This window comes from Rhinopithecus roxellana, chromosome 3 (assembly GCF_007565055.1).
Source record: "Rhinopithecus roxellana isolate Shanxi Qingling chromosome 3, ASM756505v1, whole genome shotgun sequence".
NCBI classification, from domain to species: Eukaryota; Metazoa; Chordata; class Mammalia; order Primates; family Cercopithecidae; genus Rhinopithecus; species Rhinopithecus roxellana.
Window position 1 is genome coordinate 139,871,698 of NC_044551.1, and position 15,069 is coordinate 139,886,766.

At 36.5% G+C, this 15,069-nt stretch overlaps 1 pseudogene; it reads right to left on the reverse strand.

The window, feature by feature from the left end:
- Positions 1 to 2,476: 2,476 nt before the first annotated feature.
- LOC104663596 lies at positions 2,477 to 2,982 on the reverse strand (annotated as a pseudogene).
- Between the last annotated feature and the right edge of the window lie 12,087 nt (positions 2,983 to 15,069).

Consider the following 15,069-nt stretch of genomic DNA (forward strand, 5'->3'; position numbering starts at 1 on the left):
CTCCTTTAGCTCTGTGAAGTTTAATGGACTGAAGCCTTCTTCTCTCATCTCGTCAAAGTCATTCTCTGTCCAGCTTTGATCCATTGCTGGTGATGAGCTGCGCTCCTTTGCAGGGGGAGATGCGCTCTTATTTTTTGAATTTCCAGCTTTTCTGCCCTGCTTCTTCCCCATCTTTGTGGTTTTATCTGCCTCTGGTCTTTGATGATGGTGAGTTACTGATGGAGTTTTGGTGTAGGTGTCCTTCCTGTTTGATAGTTTTCCTTCTAACAGTCAGGACCCTCAGCTGTAGGTCTGTTGGAGATTGCTTGAGGTCCACTCCAGACCCTGTTTGCCTGGGTATCAGCAGCAGAGGCTGCAGAAGATAGAATATTGCTGAACAACGAGTGTACCTGTCTGATTCTTACTTTGGAAGCTTCCTCTCAGGGGTGTACTCCACAGTTTGAGGTGTGGGTTGTCAGTCTGCCCCTAGTGGGGGATGTCTCCCAGTTAGGCTACTCAGGGGTCAGGGACCCACTTGAGCAGACAGTCTGTCCGTTCTCAGATCTCAACCTCCATGTTGGGAGATCCACTGCTCTTTTCAAAGCTGTCAGACAGAGTCATTTGCATCTGCAGAGGTTTCTGCTGCTTTTTGTTGTTGTTGTTGTTGTTGTTGTTTAGCTGTGCCCTGTCCCCAGAGGTGGCGTCTCCAGAGACAGGCAGTTTTCCTTGAGCTGCTGTGAGCTCCACCCAGTTTGATCTTCCCAGGGCTTTGTTTACCTACTTAAGCCTCAGCAATGGCGGGCGCCCCTCCCCCAGCCTCGCTGCTGCCTTGCGGTTAGTTCGCAGACTGCTGTGCTAGCAATGAGGAAGGCTCCGTGGGCATGGGACCCTCCCGGCCAGGTGTGGGATATAATCTCCTGGTGTGCCCATTTGCTTAAAGCGCAGTATTGGGGTGGGAGTTACCCGATTTTCCAGGTGTTGTGTGTCTCAGTTTCCCTGGCTAAGAAAAGGGATTCCCTTCCCCCTTGTGCTTCCCAGGTGAGGCCATGCCTCGCCCTGCTTCAGCTCTCGCTGGTTGGGCTGCAGCGCCTGATCAGCACCGATTGTCCGGTGCTCCCTAGTGAGATGAACCCAGTACCTCAGTTGAAAATGCAGAAATCACCAGGCTTCTGCGTCGCTCGGGCTGGGAGTTGGAGACTGGAGCTGTTCCTATTCGGCCATCTTGCTCCGCCCCCCCCCCCCCCCCCCACAGTAGGTTTTTAAAGCTGGTAAACACTGACAAATTATTTCTCCCACAGAACTACAAAACATAGCCCCAGACAGTATAAATATATAGTTGAACTAATACTAATGCACATCACCATTTATCAATTGCATAATAAAACAAATTATCAGGTATCCAAATATTAAGTTACATAGCTCAAAAGACAAATAAAATATTAGATATTTGCTCAATTTATTAGCTGAAACCCACTTTTTTTTATTTTTTTGCAGGAGAAGTCAAGAAGAAAAGGGAAAAACACTACAATTCAAACAAAAGTAAGTTGGTAAACAACTTCTGATGAGTATGGAAAAAAATTACAAGAATTTCAAAAATTTTATGAATAAGAATTGTTTTAGCTACTATAACAAAACAATTCTACCTTTAAAAAAATTTACTAAGCTAAAGAGTATATTCTACATGTTCTGCACAAGAAAAAGACAATATTTTACTAGAAATAATTAATAGTCCCCTCCCATTCTGTTCTCCAGCCCTCCCTGTTAAGTTGTATCTCAGAGTGCAAACATTACATTAACTCTAAGGCTGTTTTTTCTGAAGACATTAAATGCATACTTCTGTATAATATAGATTTTCAAAATGGGGGTTTTTACATAACAGCACAAAGTAAGATTTATAGATACATGTTAAGTAATCACTGTAAGACTTGGTAAAAAAAAAAAAAAAATCAGTGTTTAAGTAAACCTGATGTGGGGGGGTGTAAACATGAAGTGAGCAAGCAAATAACCATGTAGGCCCTACTTTCAATGTTTGAAAAGATTAAAGGAATAAACCACATTAAGGCCTAGAGTGTTCATAGTTCCTGGGATTTTAGTTCTGTATGATACTAAAAATATACAATTACTGTGCTGGGTATTTTGGCACCTAACCTTCTTAAATTTCTTGTATGTTGTTAAGATTCTGGCATGGGAATAGATTTAAACAAGACATAGCTCAACAATGCACGATTTCAGGAAAGGTCAACTGGTATAAATGACAAGCACACTTTAAATACTGACAGTCAGAAATCTTTTGCCAAGTGTCCAAATAGGTTGATTCTAACCCAAACATAGAGATTGCCAAATCTGTCTAACATGTGTCCTGGTAAAACTGCCTTTCAATACTCCTACAGAAGATTCATTAGACATATTCACTGAGCCAACACATTGTCTAATATGTATAACAAATTAGGTTGTCTCAAGTTCCACTTCCAAAGCATTAGCATGAGGCACCCCAGTTTTACTGAATGAAACAGAAGTTTCTATGACCTTTGGAGTCTTTGAAGAGCAGCTATATTTTAGGACGATACTTCTCCAACTACAAAAGTTTCTTGCTGTTAAATGCTTCATGCTGGTTTTGTCTCATAAATTATACTATATCTTCATATTTCATTCCACTTTCAATTAATGCTAAGGAACAAGTACTGGAGCTCTCTGAAGGCCTGCAACACCATGAATAGCAATACAACAACCAGGTTCTTCACGAAACTTAATTTTTACAATACTTAGCCAGTCATCAACCATCTAGCTGGATAGTGGTGCACCATCATTAAAAGGCCAATCGAGATCATGGATACGTTCTTTCTCCACAAGAGTAGTGTCGTAAGTTGCTTCACATGCTCTCACTATTGTAGTAACTCCATAATTTTTAAGTTCCTCTATAAATTTGTTCAAGGTCACATTGGTTGGAGTGTGTATAATAAGAAATCTCATGTTCTTGTGTGTGATTTCCACAGGAGCTGGGCAGTTCACTCAAATCAGGTTAATTTAGTTAAATAAAGAAAACATTCAATAGGTTTATGAAAGAATTTAAAAATTGAGTACAGAAATGATGCAAAGAAACTGAAGGCTACTTCAATATACTCCACTTGAAATTTTCAGTGCTTTCAATATGAAGTTGTAAGTAATAATAAATGAAATGAACCACCTTAACAAGAAGCAGTAGTTCTTCAATCCAGTAATACTGAGGCAACAGAAAGGAAGGGCACTGAGGTTTACCCCATCTAGGTGATAACTCTTGTAAAATGCTCTGCGAGTCTCAGTTTAACACTTCCGTGTCCAGGATAACCATTCTTATGGGGCGTTCCCTACAGTTCACTTGTCTGCATAGAGGTGGCTGTGTGCCTGGTAGTAATCTCTGCCTGCCCTTCAGAAACTCCATCCATGTGTGACCGAGAACACCACAGAACTGAGGAATATGTTTACTCATTGAAGATTGTGGCCTAATCATACAGCCGGTCCTCACAGGCCACAGCGGCGGCGGTGGTTGCTGGGCAGTTGGGGGGAGGGGGCAGTGGTGGTCGCAGGGCGGTGGGCGCCCCAAATTCCTTCTTTTAAAATCATAAGTAATAAGTTTTCGAATCACTATGGACAAAAAGAAGGTTGCATATGAACGTCGGATTTCTTGAGAACAATATTGGATGATATGTAATAAAACAATGCAGAAATATCTCCAGAATCTTGACTGTAATAACTTTGAACCCACAGTCATAAACTATCAAAGCTAAAACCAAAGGAAACAAAAATATATTTATAGATAGACAAAGTATAGTGTTAGTGACCATATCTGTTATTTGTAGAAAACAGAAAAAAACTTGAACATATGCTCTAGCAAAATGAGAAAGGAATTCTAAAAAGATGAATAATGGAAAACAGGAGCTTCCGTTGAAAAAAATAATCCAAGAACAAATGGGCAAGCCCCTTTAGAAAGCAATCAGTAATATGTAAAACATTTTTTTAGTACTGTGATAAATAATCTGGATAATGTCATCAGTAGTGTGAGAAAATTTTGTGCTGTTTCTGCCAAGTAGGAAAAGGTCAAAGTAATCAGAAATTTTTTTTTAAAAAAAGAGCTGCACAAAACGTTCATTTGTGATCCAAATGAACTAAAATGCAAATGCAACATGAGTTTTAGTGCAATAAAATGTAATATATTTAACTTAAAAATAGATTACTCTTTTTAAAATGTTGCAGTTTCTGTGTGAAAATTAGACCTTCTTCTTTATGCTTATGCTTTCTTCCCTATGCACTGTTATGTTCTGTAATTTAAAAAAAACTTACATTAACAATATAAATGCTCTTTGTTTTTCATTTTAGAATCAAAATATTGCAAAACACAGACATTTTAAATTTTATTGGAGTAGGAACTGTAAATTTGATAAACCTTATCGATGGATTTTAGTTGTCTGAGTATCTGAAGTTAGAAGTCGAATTGGGGAGAATTTGGGTAGCTAAAAGTAGGGATATTAGCGTTTATTTGTTTGTTTGTTTATTTTTCATCTTATGAAGCCTGAGATCCAGTCTGTCTGTCTTTATTTAGAGAAATAAGAAATACAGATTTAAGCATATCACTTAAAATTAGAGGATAAATGTATGAAAAACAAAAAATAATTTAATAAAAGGTTTGAAAAAATAAAAGAAGTCTCACAAGGCAGAATTTCTTATCTTTCACAAGAAGTAAATAGAAATAGTCTAAAGTTGATAAATCAAGCAGAAAAAATAAAACATTTTTTAGAATTTCATTGAAAATTCCCATAATTGAAATACAAAGCATTAAATGTTGTTAAATCAGAAGAGTGATACAGAAACCGGGTAGGAGTGATATGAATTTTGAGTTAATTCTGTGGTGTACCCGTTTGAATTTTTTTCTTTTTAAAAACATAGATTTAATTCAAATTTTTTTAGGGTGAGTTTTCCTTGGAAAATATATTATTTCTGTTAAATATGCCACTTATTTTAACTCAGAGCTATGATTTTGTTTAAAAATAATATTGACAAAAATGACTGCAGAACATGTGAATAGTGGTATATAAATATAAGAAACTATATACAGGGATATAAAAAAGGCTAGAGGATATGTATACTTAAAAATTTGAACATATTCTGGGGCAAACTCTTGTTTTTCATCACAATGATAATTAGACTACTGGATTAAAAATATTTTTGCAATTATTTTGCTATTAATTTGGCTATCATAACAAAAATAAATTAATTTATAATAATAACAAGCAATGATGTTAATTGTAATTTTTACCAGTATTATAAAATAAATGGAAAAGAACATGTTGGATTTGTTCATTTTTAAATTATTTGCTTAAAATTCAACATCTTTTCCAATCACACAAATTAAACAATTGAAATTCAATGCGGAGTAAAGAAAACCAACTGAGAAAAAAAAAATCAATTTGATAATGTCACAGTTTTCTTTATTATACTTGTAAGGCTCAATAAGACAAATCTTGAGTTCACTTAACAAAATTGAGTACACATGTACAAGTATGATTTTTATGCATTAAATATGTAAAAACTTGCTCATGACATAGTGCAATGTATTTCATTTTCATTTCTTCTCAGTTCTCTGCATGACGCCCGATCACAATGAATTAAGGACAAGCCAATCAACACTGAACAGAACATCAGTAAGATACAAACAGATGTTTTATGGAGTTATTTTGTTTCTAAATATTCTTTACTGAGTACTCATGAAAAAGCAGATAGCAAACTGTACCTATTAAGACCTATAAACTATCAGTAAAGTATGTTACAGTGAAATAAATTGCTGTGCTTCTCAAATAATCCCTTGTCACTCCCCAAATGACAAAGAATTATTATACATCTGTGATGTATAACATAATATACACACAATTAGATTCACATTTTTGTTTATACAATTAATGCTTATTCAGAACCTACTAAATAACAGATTCTGTACAAGTTGATGACTATATATTAGTGACTACAGCAACTCTGTAGGTGAAAATACAAACATGTGATAATCAATTTTAATAGATATTATGAAGAAAACAAATCTTGTGCTGAAATGTTTAATAGTAAGGACAAGTGTCTAGATTGCTAGCCAGGTAAGGCTTTCCTAAGGATATGATGCTTACTTCAAATCGTGAAAGATGGAATCTATCTAGTCATATAAAAATGAGATGATGCAAATGAGTGGAAAATGAATTGTAGGCAAAGTGTCAACATATGACAAAGCTCTGCAGTGGGAGGTATGTTGGCATCTTTGGTGAAGTAAAAGTAAGTTGAGTCCAAAAAGAAAACAGTTTTGTATATTTAGGCAAAATATATGAACCGTTATATAAAGTATGTGTTTTCTATAGCTTGTATGTATATGTATGTGTGTATGTGTCTACATAATAAATATTGAGTGTTTCTATTAAGATTTTCTCACATTTGGAATTCAAAATTTATTTATTCTTACCTTGAATGTGCACAATTGCACTACAATTTCTCTTTCTCTTTTCTATTGATAGAATATATGTTATTACTGTTACTGCCATTTATTTTATAGCAATAGAAATAGAAGAAACCTTTAATTTGAATCAAACACGTTTTAAATTTGCTCTATCTGTCATTGTTAGGACTTACATATGTTTACAGAGCAATTACTTGGTGCCTAATACTTTGCACAGTGCTATTATTTAAAAATGTAAGTGTAACCCAGAAGAAACTTTAGGAGCTAGAACAAATGGGTGGGTGAAATAACAAAAATGGTAGACTGACTAGTGCTGTAGGTGTTAACTATTGTCAAGTGGATGCAGGATTTTAAAAAACACAAAAGCAATGTCTGCTGGGAACTTTTGTATAGTCAAGACAAGTATCTCCTGAGTAAGTCAAGGGAGATTGTTTTCAAGTCCATATCATCCTACCTATTATAATTAGAGGACATGATTTTGTAAAAAAAGTAAATAAATTAAATCCCAAACTAGAAAATGGCAGCATTTATTATCTGTTTGTGGTCATGTTATGATTTGGCCTGGGTCATAAACAATGGTCTCCTTTGCTGCCTTAATTATTTTCTTGTTTATGTGAAAGTTTTCTAGCTCACACAATATGTTTCAGAGAGTGGAAATTTGATTTGATATTCTTACAAAGCAAACTTTGGTGCTAGCTTTGGGGAAAAAAATGACTGAGAGCTTGGAAATAAAACAAATTTGCATAATGCTATAAAATAGAATCATTCGTATTATGGATATGACTTTTTAAAGTACAAACATCATTAACAACGTTTCTTGGAACTATATAATATCACGAAAGTTACATGTGTATTTAAAGCCCATAAGCAAAAAAAGTAAAATTTTTAAAATAGTTTTTTAAAATATATTCTGGAAAGGATTATTTTTTAATAATTAATGTACAAAATCTAACTTTAATTATGGAACACTTTCCATTTTAACTTTTCACAGTAACTTCTTTTTTTTTTTTTTTTCTTTTGAGATGGGAGTCTCACTCTGTCGCCCAGGCTGGAGTGCAGTGGCACCATCTTGGCTCACTGCAAGTTCCACCTCCCAGGTTCATGATATTCTCCTGCTTCAGCCTCCTGAGTAGCTGGGACTATAGGCGCCTGCCACCACACCCGGCTAATTTTTTGTATTTTTAGTAGAAACGGGATTTCACCACGTTAGCCAGGATGGTCTCGATATCCTCACCTCGTGATCCACCCACCTCGGTCTCCCAAAATGCTGGGATTACAAGCGTGAGCCACTGCACCCGACCAGTAAGTTTTGAGGAAGGCTCTAATGAAACAAATCTGTTTATAAAGAACTAGATTCCTGCTGTCTGGGCAAGGCATCTCTGGAAAAAAAAAAAGGCAGCAACCCTAGTCAAGGACTTATAGATAAAACACCCATCTCCTGGGGACAGAGCACCTGGGGAAAGGAGCAGCTAAGGGCGGAACTTCAGCAGACTTAAACGTCCCTGTCTGACAGCTTTGAAGAGAGCAGAAGATCGCCCAGCACAGCATCCGAGTTCTGATAAGGGACAGACTGCTTCCTCATATGGGTCCTTGACCTCCGTGTACCCTGACTGGGAGACAACTCCGTGTAGGGGCCGACAGACACTTCATACAGGAGAGCTCTGGCTGATATCTGGTGGGTGCCCCCTCTGGGAGGAAGCTTCCAGAGAAAGGAACAGCAGCAATCTTTGCTGTTGTGCAGACTCTGCTGGTGATACCCGAGCAAACAGGGTCTGGAGTGGACCTCCAGCAAACTCCAGCAGACATGCAGCAGAGTGGCCTTCTAGAAGGAAAACTAACAAACAGAAAGGAATAGTATCAACATGAACAAAAAGGACACCCACTCAGGGACGCTATCCGAAGTTCACCAACATCAAAGACCAAAGGTAGACAAATCCACAAAGATGGGGAGAAACCAGCTCAAGAAGGCTGAAAATTCCAAAAACCAGAACGCCTCTTCTCCTCCGAAGGATCACAACTCCTCGCCAGCAAGGCAACAAAACTGGATGGAGAATGAGTTTGACGAATTGACAGAAGTAGGCTTCAGAAGGTGGGTAATAACAAATTCCCCTGAGCTAAAGGAGCATGTTCTAACAGAATGCAAGGAAGCTAAAACCTTGAAAAAAGGTTAGACAAATTGCTAACTAGAATAACCAGTTTACAGAAGAACATAAATGACCTGATGGAGCTGAAAAACACAGCACAAGAACTTTGTGAAGCATACACAAGTATCAATAGCCGAATCGATCAAGCAGAAGAAAGGATATCAAATATTGAAGATCAACTCAATAAAATAAAGTGAGAAGACAAGAATAAAGGAAAAAGAGTGAAAAGAAACAAACAAACCTCCAAGAAACATGGGACTATGTGAAAAGACCAAATCTATGTTTGATTGGTGTACCTGAAAGTGACAGAGAGAAAGGAACAGAATTGGAAAACACTCATCAGGATATTATCCAGGAGAACTTCCCCAACTTAGCAAGGCAGGCCAACATTCAAATTCAGGAAATACAGAGAACACCACAAAGATACTCCTTGAGAAGAACAACTCCAAAACATAATTGTCAGGTTTGCCAAGGTTGAAATGAAGGAAAAAATGTTAAGAGTAGCCAGAGAGAAATGTCAGGTTACCCATAAAGGGAGGCCCATCAGATCAACAGCAGATCTCTCGGCAGAAACCCTACAAGCCAGAAGAGAGTGGGGGCCAGTATTTGACATTCTTAATAGAAAGAATTTTCAGCCCAGATTTTCATATCCAGCCAAACTAAGTTTCATAACTGAAGGACAAATAAAATCCTTTACAGATAAGCAAATGCTCAGAGATTTTGTCCCCACCAGGCCTGCCTTACAAGAGCTCCTGAAGGAAGCACTTAACATGGAAAGGAACAACCTGTACAATCCACTACAAAAACATATCAAATTGTAAAGACCAAAGACGCTATGAAGAAACAGCATCAACTAATGGGAAAAATAACCAGCTAACATCGTAATGACAGGATCAAATTCACACATAACAATATTAACCTTAAATGTAAATGGTGAAGTACCCCAATTAAAAGACACAGACTGACAAATTGGATAAAAAGTCAAGACTGGTCAGTGTGCTGTATTCAGGAGACCCATCTGACATGCAAAGACACACATAGGCTCAAAATAAACTGATGGAGGAAGATTTACCAAGCAAAGGGAAAGCAAATACAAAGCAGGGGTTGCAACCCTGGTTCTCTGATAAAACAAACTTTAAAGCAACAAAGATCAGAAAAGACAAAGAAGGGCATTTACATAATGGTAAAGAGATCAATTCAACGAGAAGAGCTAACTATCGTAAATACATATGCACCCAATACAGGAGCACTCAGATTCATAACGCAAGTTCTTAGAGACCTCCAAAGATATGTGGACTCCTGCAAAATAATAGTGGGAGACTTTAACACCCCACTGTCAATATTAGACAGATCAACAAGACAGAAAATTAACAAGGATATCCAAGATTTGAACTCAGCTCTAGACCAAGCAGACCTAATAGACATCTACAGAACTCTCTACCCCAAATAAACAGAATATACATTCTTCTCAGCACCACACTGCAATTATGCTAAAATTGACCACATAATTGGAAGTAAAACACTCCTCAGCAAATGCAAAAGAATGGAAATCATAACAAACTGTCTCTCAGACCACAGTGCATTCAAATTAGAACTCAGGATTAAGAAACTCACTCAAAACTGCACAACTACATGGAAACTGAACAACCTGCTCCTGAATGACTACAGGGTAAATAATGAAATGAAGGCAGGAATAAATATGTTCTTTGAAATCAATGAAAAAAAAGACACAACATACTAGAATCTCTGGGACACATGTAAACCAATGTGTAGAGGGAAATTTATAGCACTAAATGCCCACAAGAGAAAGCAGGAAAGATCTAAAATCGACACCCTAACATCACAATTAAAAGAACTAGAGAAGCAAGAGCAAACAAATTCAAAAGCTAGTGGAAGACAAGAAATAACCTAGATCAGAGAAGAACAGAAGAAGATAGAGACATGAGAAACCCTTCAAAAAAGTCAATGAATCCAGGAGCTGTTTTTTTGAAAGGATCAACAAAACAGATAGACCGCTAACCAGACTAATAAAGAAGAAAAGAGAGAAGAATCAAATAGATGCAATAAAAAATAATATCACCATCAATGCCACAGAAATACAAACTACCTTCAGAGAATACTATAAACATTTCTACACAAATAAACTAGAAAATCTAGAAGAAATTGATAAATTCCTGGACACATACACTCGCCCAAGACTAAACCAGGAAGAAGTCGAATCCCTGAATAGACCAATAACAAGTTCTGAAATTGAGGAATTAATTAATAACCTACCAACCAAAAAAAGTCCAGGACCAGACAGATTCACAGCCAAATTCTACCAGAAGTGCAAGGAGGATCTGGTAACATTCCTTCTGAAACTATTCAAAACTATAGAGAAAGAGGGAATCCTCCCTAACTCATTTTATGGGGCCAGACTCATCCTGATACCAAAATCTGTCAGAGAAACGCCCCCCGCAAAAAAAAAAAAAAAATTAGGCCAATATCCATGGTGAACATCAGTGCAAAAATCCTCAATAAAATACTGGCAAACTGAATCCAGCAGCACATCAAAAATCTTCTCCACCATGATCAAGTCAGCTCCATCTCTGGGATGCAAGGCTGGTCCAACATATACAAATCAATAAACATAATCCATCACATAAATAAAACCAATGACAAAAACCATATGATTATCTCAATATGCAGAAAAAGTCTTTGACAAAATTCAACAGCCCTTCATGCTAAAAACTCTCAATAAACTAGGTATTCATGTAACATATCTCAAAATAATAAGAGCTATTTATGACAAACCCACAACCAATGTCATACTGAATGGGCAAAAACTGGAAGCATTTCCTTTGAAAACCAGCACAAGACAAGGATGCCCTCTCTCATCACTCCTATTCAACATAGTATTGGAAGTCCTGGCCAGGGCAATTGGGCAAGTAAAAGAAATAAAGGGTATTCAATTAGGAAAAGAGGAAGGCAAATTGTCTCTGTTTGCAGATGACATGAATATATATTTAGAAAACCCCATTGTCTTAGCTCAAAATCGCCTTAAGCTGATAAGCAATTTCAGCAAAGTCTCAGGATCCAAAATAAATGTGCAAAAATCACAAGCATTCCTATACACCAGTAACAGACAAACAGAGAGCCAAATCATGAGTGAATTTCCATTCATAAATGATACAAAGAGAATAAAATACCTAGGAATCCAACTTACAAGGGATTATCTCAAGCTATCTGTATGTGGAGAACCTCTTTCAGCAGAACTATAAACCACTGCTCAATGAAATAAAAGAGGACACAAATAAATGGAAAAATATTCCATGTCATGGATATGAAGAATCAATACCATGAAAATGGCCATACTGCCCAAAGTAATTTGTAGATTCAATGCTATTCCCATCAAGCTAACACCAACTTTCTTCACAGAATTAGAAAACAAAAACAAAAACAAAAACCAAAACTACTTTAAATTTCATATGGAACCAAACAAGAGCCCACATAGTCAAGAAAATCCTAAGCAAAAAGAACAAACCTGGAGGCACCATACTACTTGACTTCAAACTGTACGACAAGGCTACAGGAACCAAAACAGCATGGTACTGATACCAAAACAGATATATAGACCAACAGAATAGAACAGAAGTCTCAGAAATAACACCAAGCATCTACAATCATCTGATCTTTGACAAACCTGACAAACAAGCAATGGGGAAAACATTCCTTATGTAATAAATGGTGTTGGGAAAACTGGCTGGTCATATGCAGAAAGCTGAAACTGGATCCCTTCCTTACACCTTATGCAAAAATTAACTCAAGATGGATTAAAGACTTAAACATAAGACCTAAAACCCATAAAAACACTAAAAGAAAACCTAGGCAATACCATTCAGGACATAGACATGGGCAAAGACTTCATGACCAAAATACCAAAAGCAATGGCAACAAAAGCCAAAATAGACAAATGAGGCCTAATTAAATTAAAGAGTTTCTGCACAGCAAAAGAAACTATTATCAGAGTGAACAGGCAACCTACAGAATGGGAGAAAATTTTGCCATCTATCCATCTGACAAAGAGCTAATATCCAGAATCTACAAAGAACTTAAACAAATTTACAAGAAAGAAAAAACAAACAAACAACCCCGTCAAAAACTGGGTATGAACAGACAATTCTAAAAGAAGGTATTTATGCAGCCAACATACATATGAAAAAAAGCTCATCATCACTGGTCATTAGAGAATTGCAAACCAAAACCACAATGAGAAACCATCTCATGCGAGTTAGAATGGTGATCATTAAAAAGTAAGGAAACAACAGATACTGGAGAGGATGTGGAGAAATAGGAATGCTTTTACACTATTGGTGGGAGTGTAAATTAGTTCAACCATTGTGGAAGACAGTGTGGCGATTCCTCAAGCCTCTACAATTAGAAATACCATGTGACCCAGCAATCCCATTACTGGGTATATACCCAAAGGATTAGAAATCCTTCTACTATAAAGACACATGCATACGTATGTTTCTTGCGGCCCTGTTCACAATAGAAAAGACCTGGAACCAACCTAAACACCCATCAGTGATACACTGGATAAAGGAAATGTGTCACATATACACCATGGAATGCTATGCAGCCATAAAAAAGGATGAATTCATGTCCTTTACAGGGACATGGATGAAGCTGGAAACCATAATTCTCAGCAAAATGACACAAGAAGAGAAAACCAAACACCGCATGTTCTCACTCATAAATGGGAGTTGAATAATGAGGACACATGGACCCAGGGAGGGGAGCATCACACACTGGGGCCTGTAGGGTTGGGGGCTGTGGGAGGGATAGCATTAGAAGATATACCTAATGTAGTCAATGGGTTGATGGGTGCAGCACACCACCATGGCATGTGTACACCTATGTAACAAACCTCATTCTGCCTATGGCCCCCAGAACTTGAAGTACATATATATATATATCTATAAAGAAATAGCATAGGATTATGCAAAAAAAAAAACTAAAAAATTAACCATATACATCTTCTGGATCATATGTTTGATAAATAACTTTGATGTTTTTCATGTGTTTGTGTTTCACCATGGATATGTTTTTCAACTTTTCCATTACATTGATTTCCAAAAACAGGTATAGATTCTACTAATGGAATCAAACTAGAAAATCAAAAGTGAATAGTGAGATAACCTTTATATGAATCTTCCCTTGATCTCTGTTTTCTTATTATTGTTTTGAAAGCCATCAAGTGGTAAATGTTTTGAAAAATCTGTGTTTGATATTTGTGGCAATTTTATATATAGAGTTCATTTTCTATTACCAAATCTGTAATGTGTGCTTTTCAGAAGGTCTAGTAATACTCAATCTAGACAACAGAATTTTGAATGCAATATGAACAGAGAATATAAAGGGCAACATTTTCCTTCTAATCATCTAGGACTGAAAATGGTAGTATACTTTGTATGCAAAATCAAAAATATTTATAATTAAAACCTGCTATTACTCTCCATCACCTGAACATATTTCCAGTTTTAAAGCTGGAAAATTATTGGTATGATAGATATTGAGAAGAGAAGTAATCTTAGAAGCTACATTTTGTAATTCATTCATTCTTCAACTAGTGAAACAGAACCAGAGAAATGTAGTGTTTTTCTCATTACTACATAACTGATTCATCAAGGCTACTAGAATGAGATTCAATCCATGGGCTTTTATTATTGTCTTACCCTTTTTCCAGTCTTCAACTTTTGCCCAACACAGACTGGTCATTTCTCATGGGTTATCAAGGCTTGCCTTTTGTGTATGTATCAGCAACATAAGTTTTCCCATAAACTGGTTATAAGAAACATTTATAACCTACTGTTGAAGAGTTTAATGGTAACTATAGCTAATAGCTTTTACGGTCACTTAAAAAAAGTACAGGCTGAAAAAATATCTTCAGACTTAGATAAAGATTTACAATGCAATGATTGAAAAATCCACACTTGCTCCAGTCATCAATTCTGACTTCTAATGCACTTGTGTATGTCACGAGGAGTCTTGATTTATACTGGCCACACAAAGGAACTTGGTTAATAAGAAGCCAGCTAATTCTCAAGAAAGTATATTTTCTCAGGTGTAATTTACTGTCTCATATATGCATGGAAAATAGACTGTAACATTATACTTCAACATCTATTGGTTACTACAGAGTATGCAGATAAAGATTAGAAACTTACTTTATAAAGCACACCGAGACACTGTTGTGCACGGTACAAAAATACTGGGAAATGATACATGCATTGAAATCATCTGGCCTATTGTGATTGAATTTGAGGTGAAGTATTTTTTAGGAGAAAACACGTGTTGGAATGTAAGATTAAAAAAGGCTTCAGAGTATAAAAGGCTTCTGTGCTGAAGTTATCAACATGTAATGTAAGAGGATCTTTAGAGATCAGTAAAATACAAGTACAGTCCACAGATGGAGGTAATGTAAAAGGAAAGGAGGCT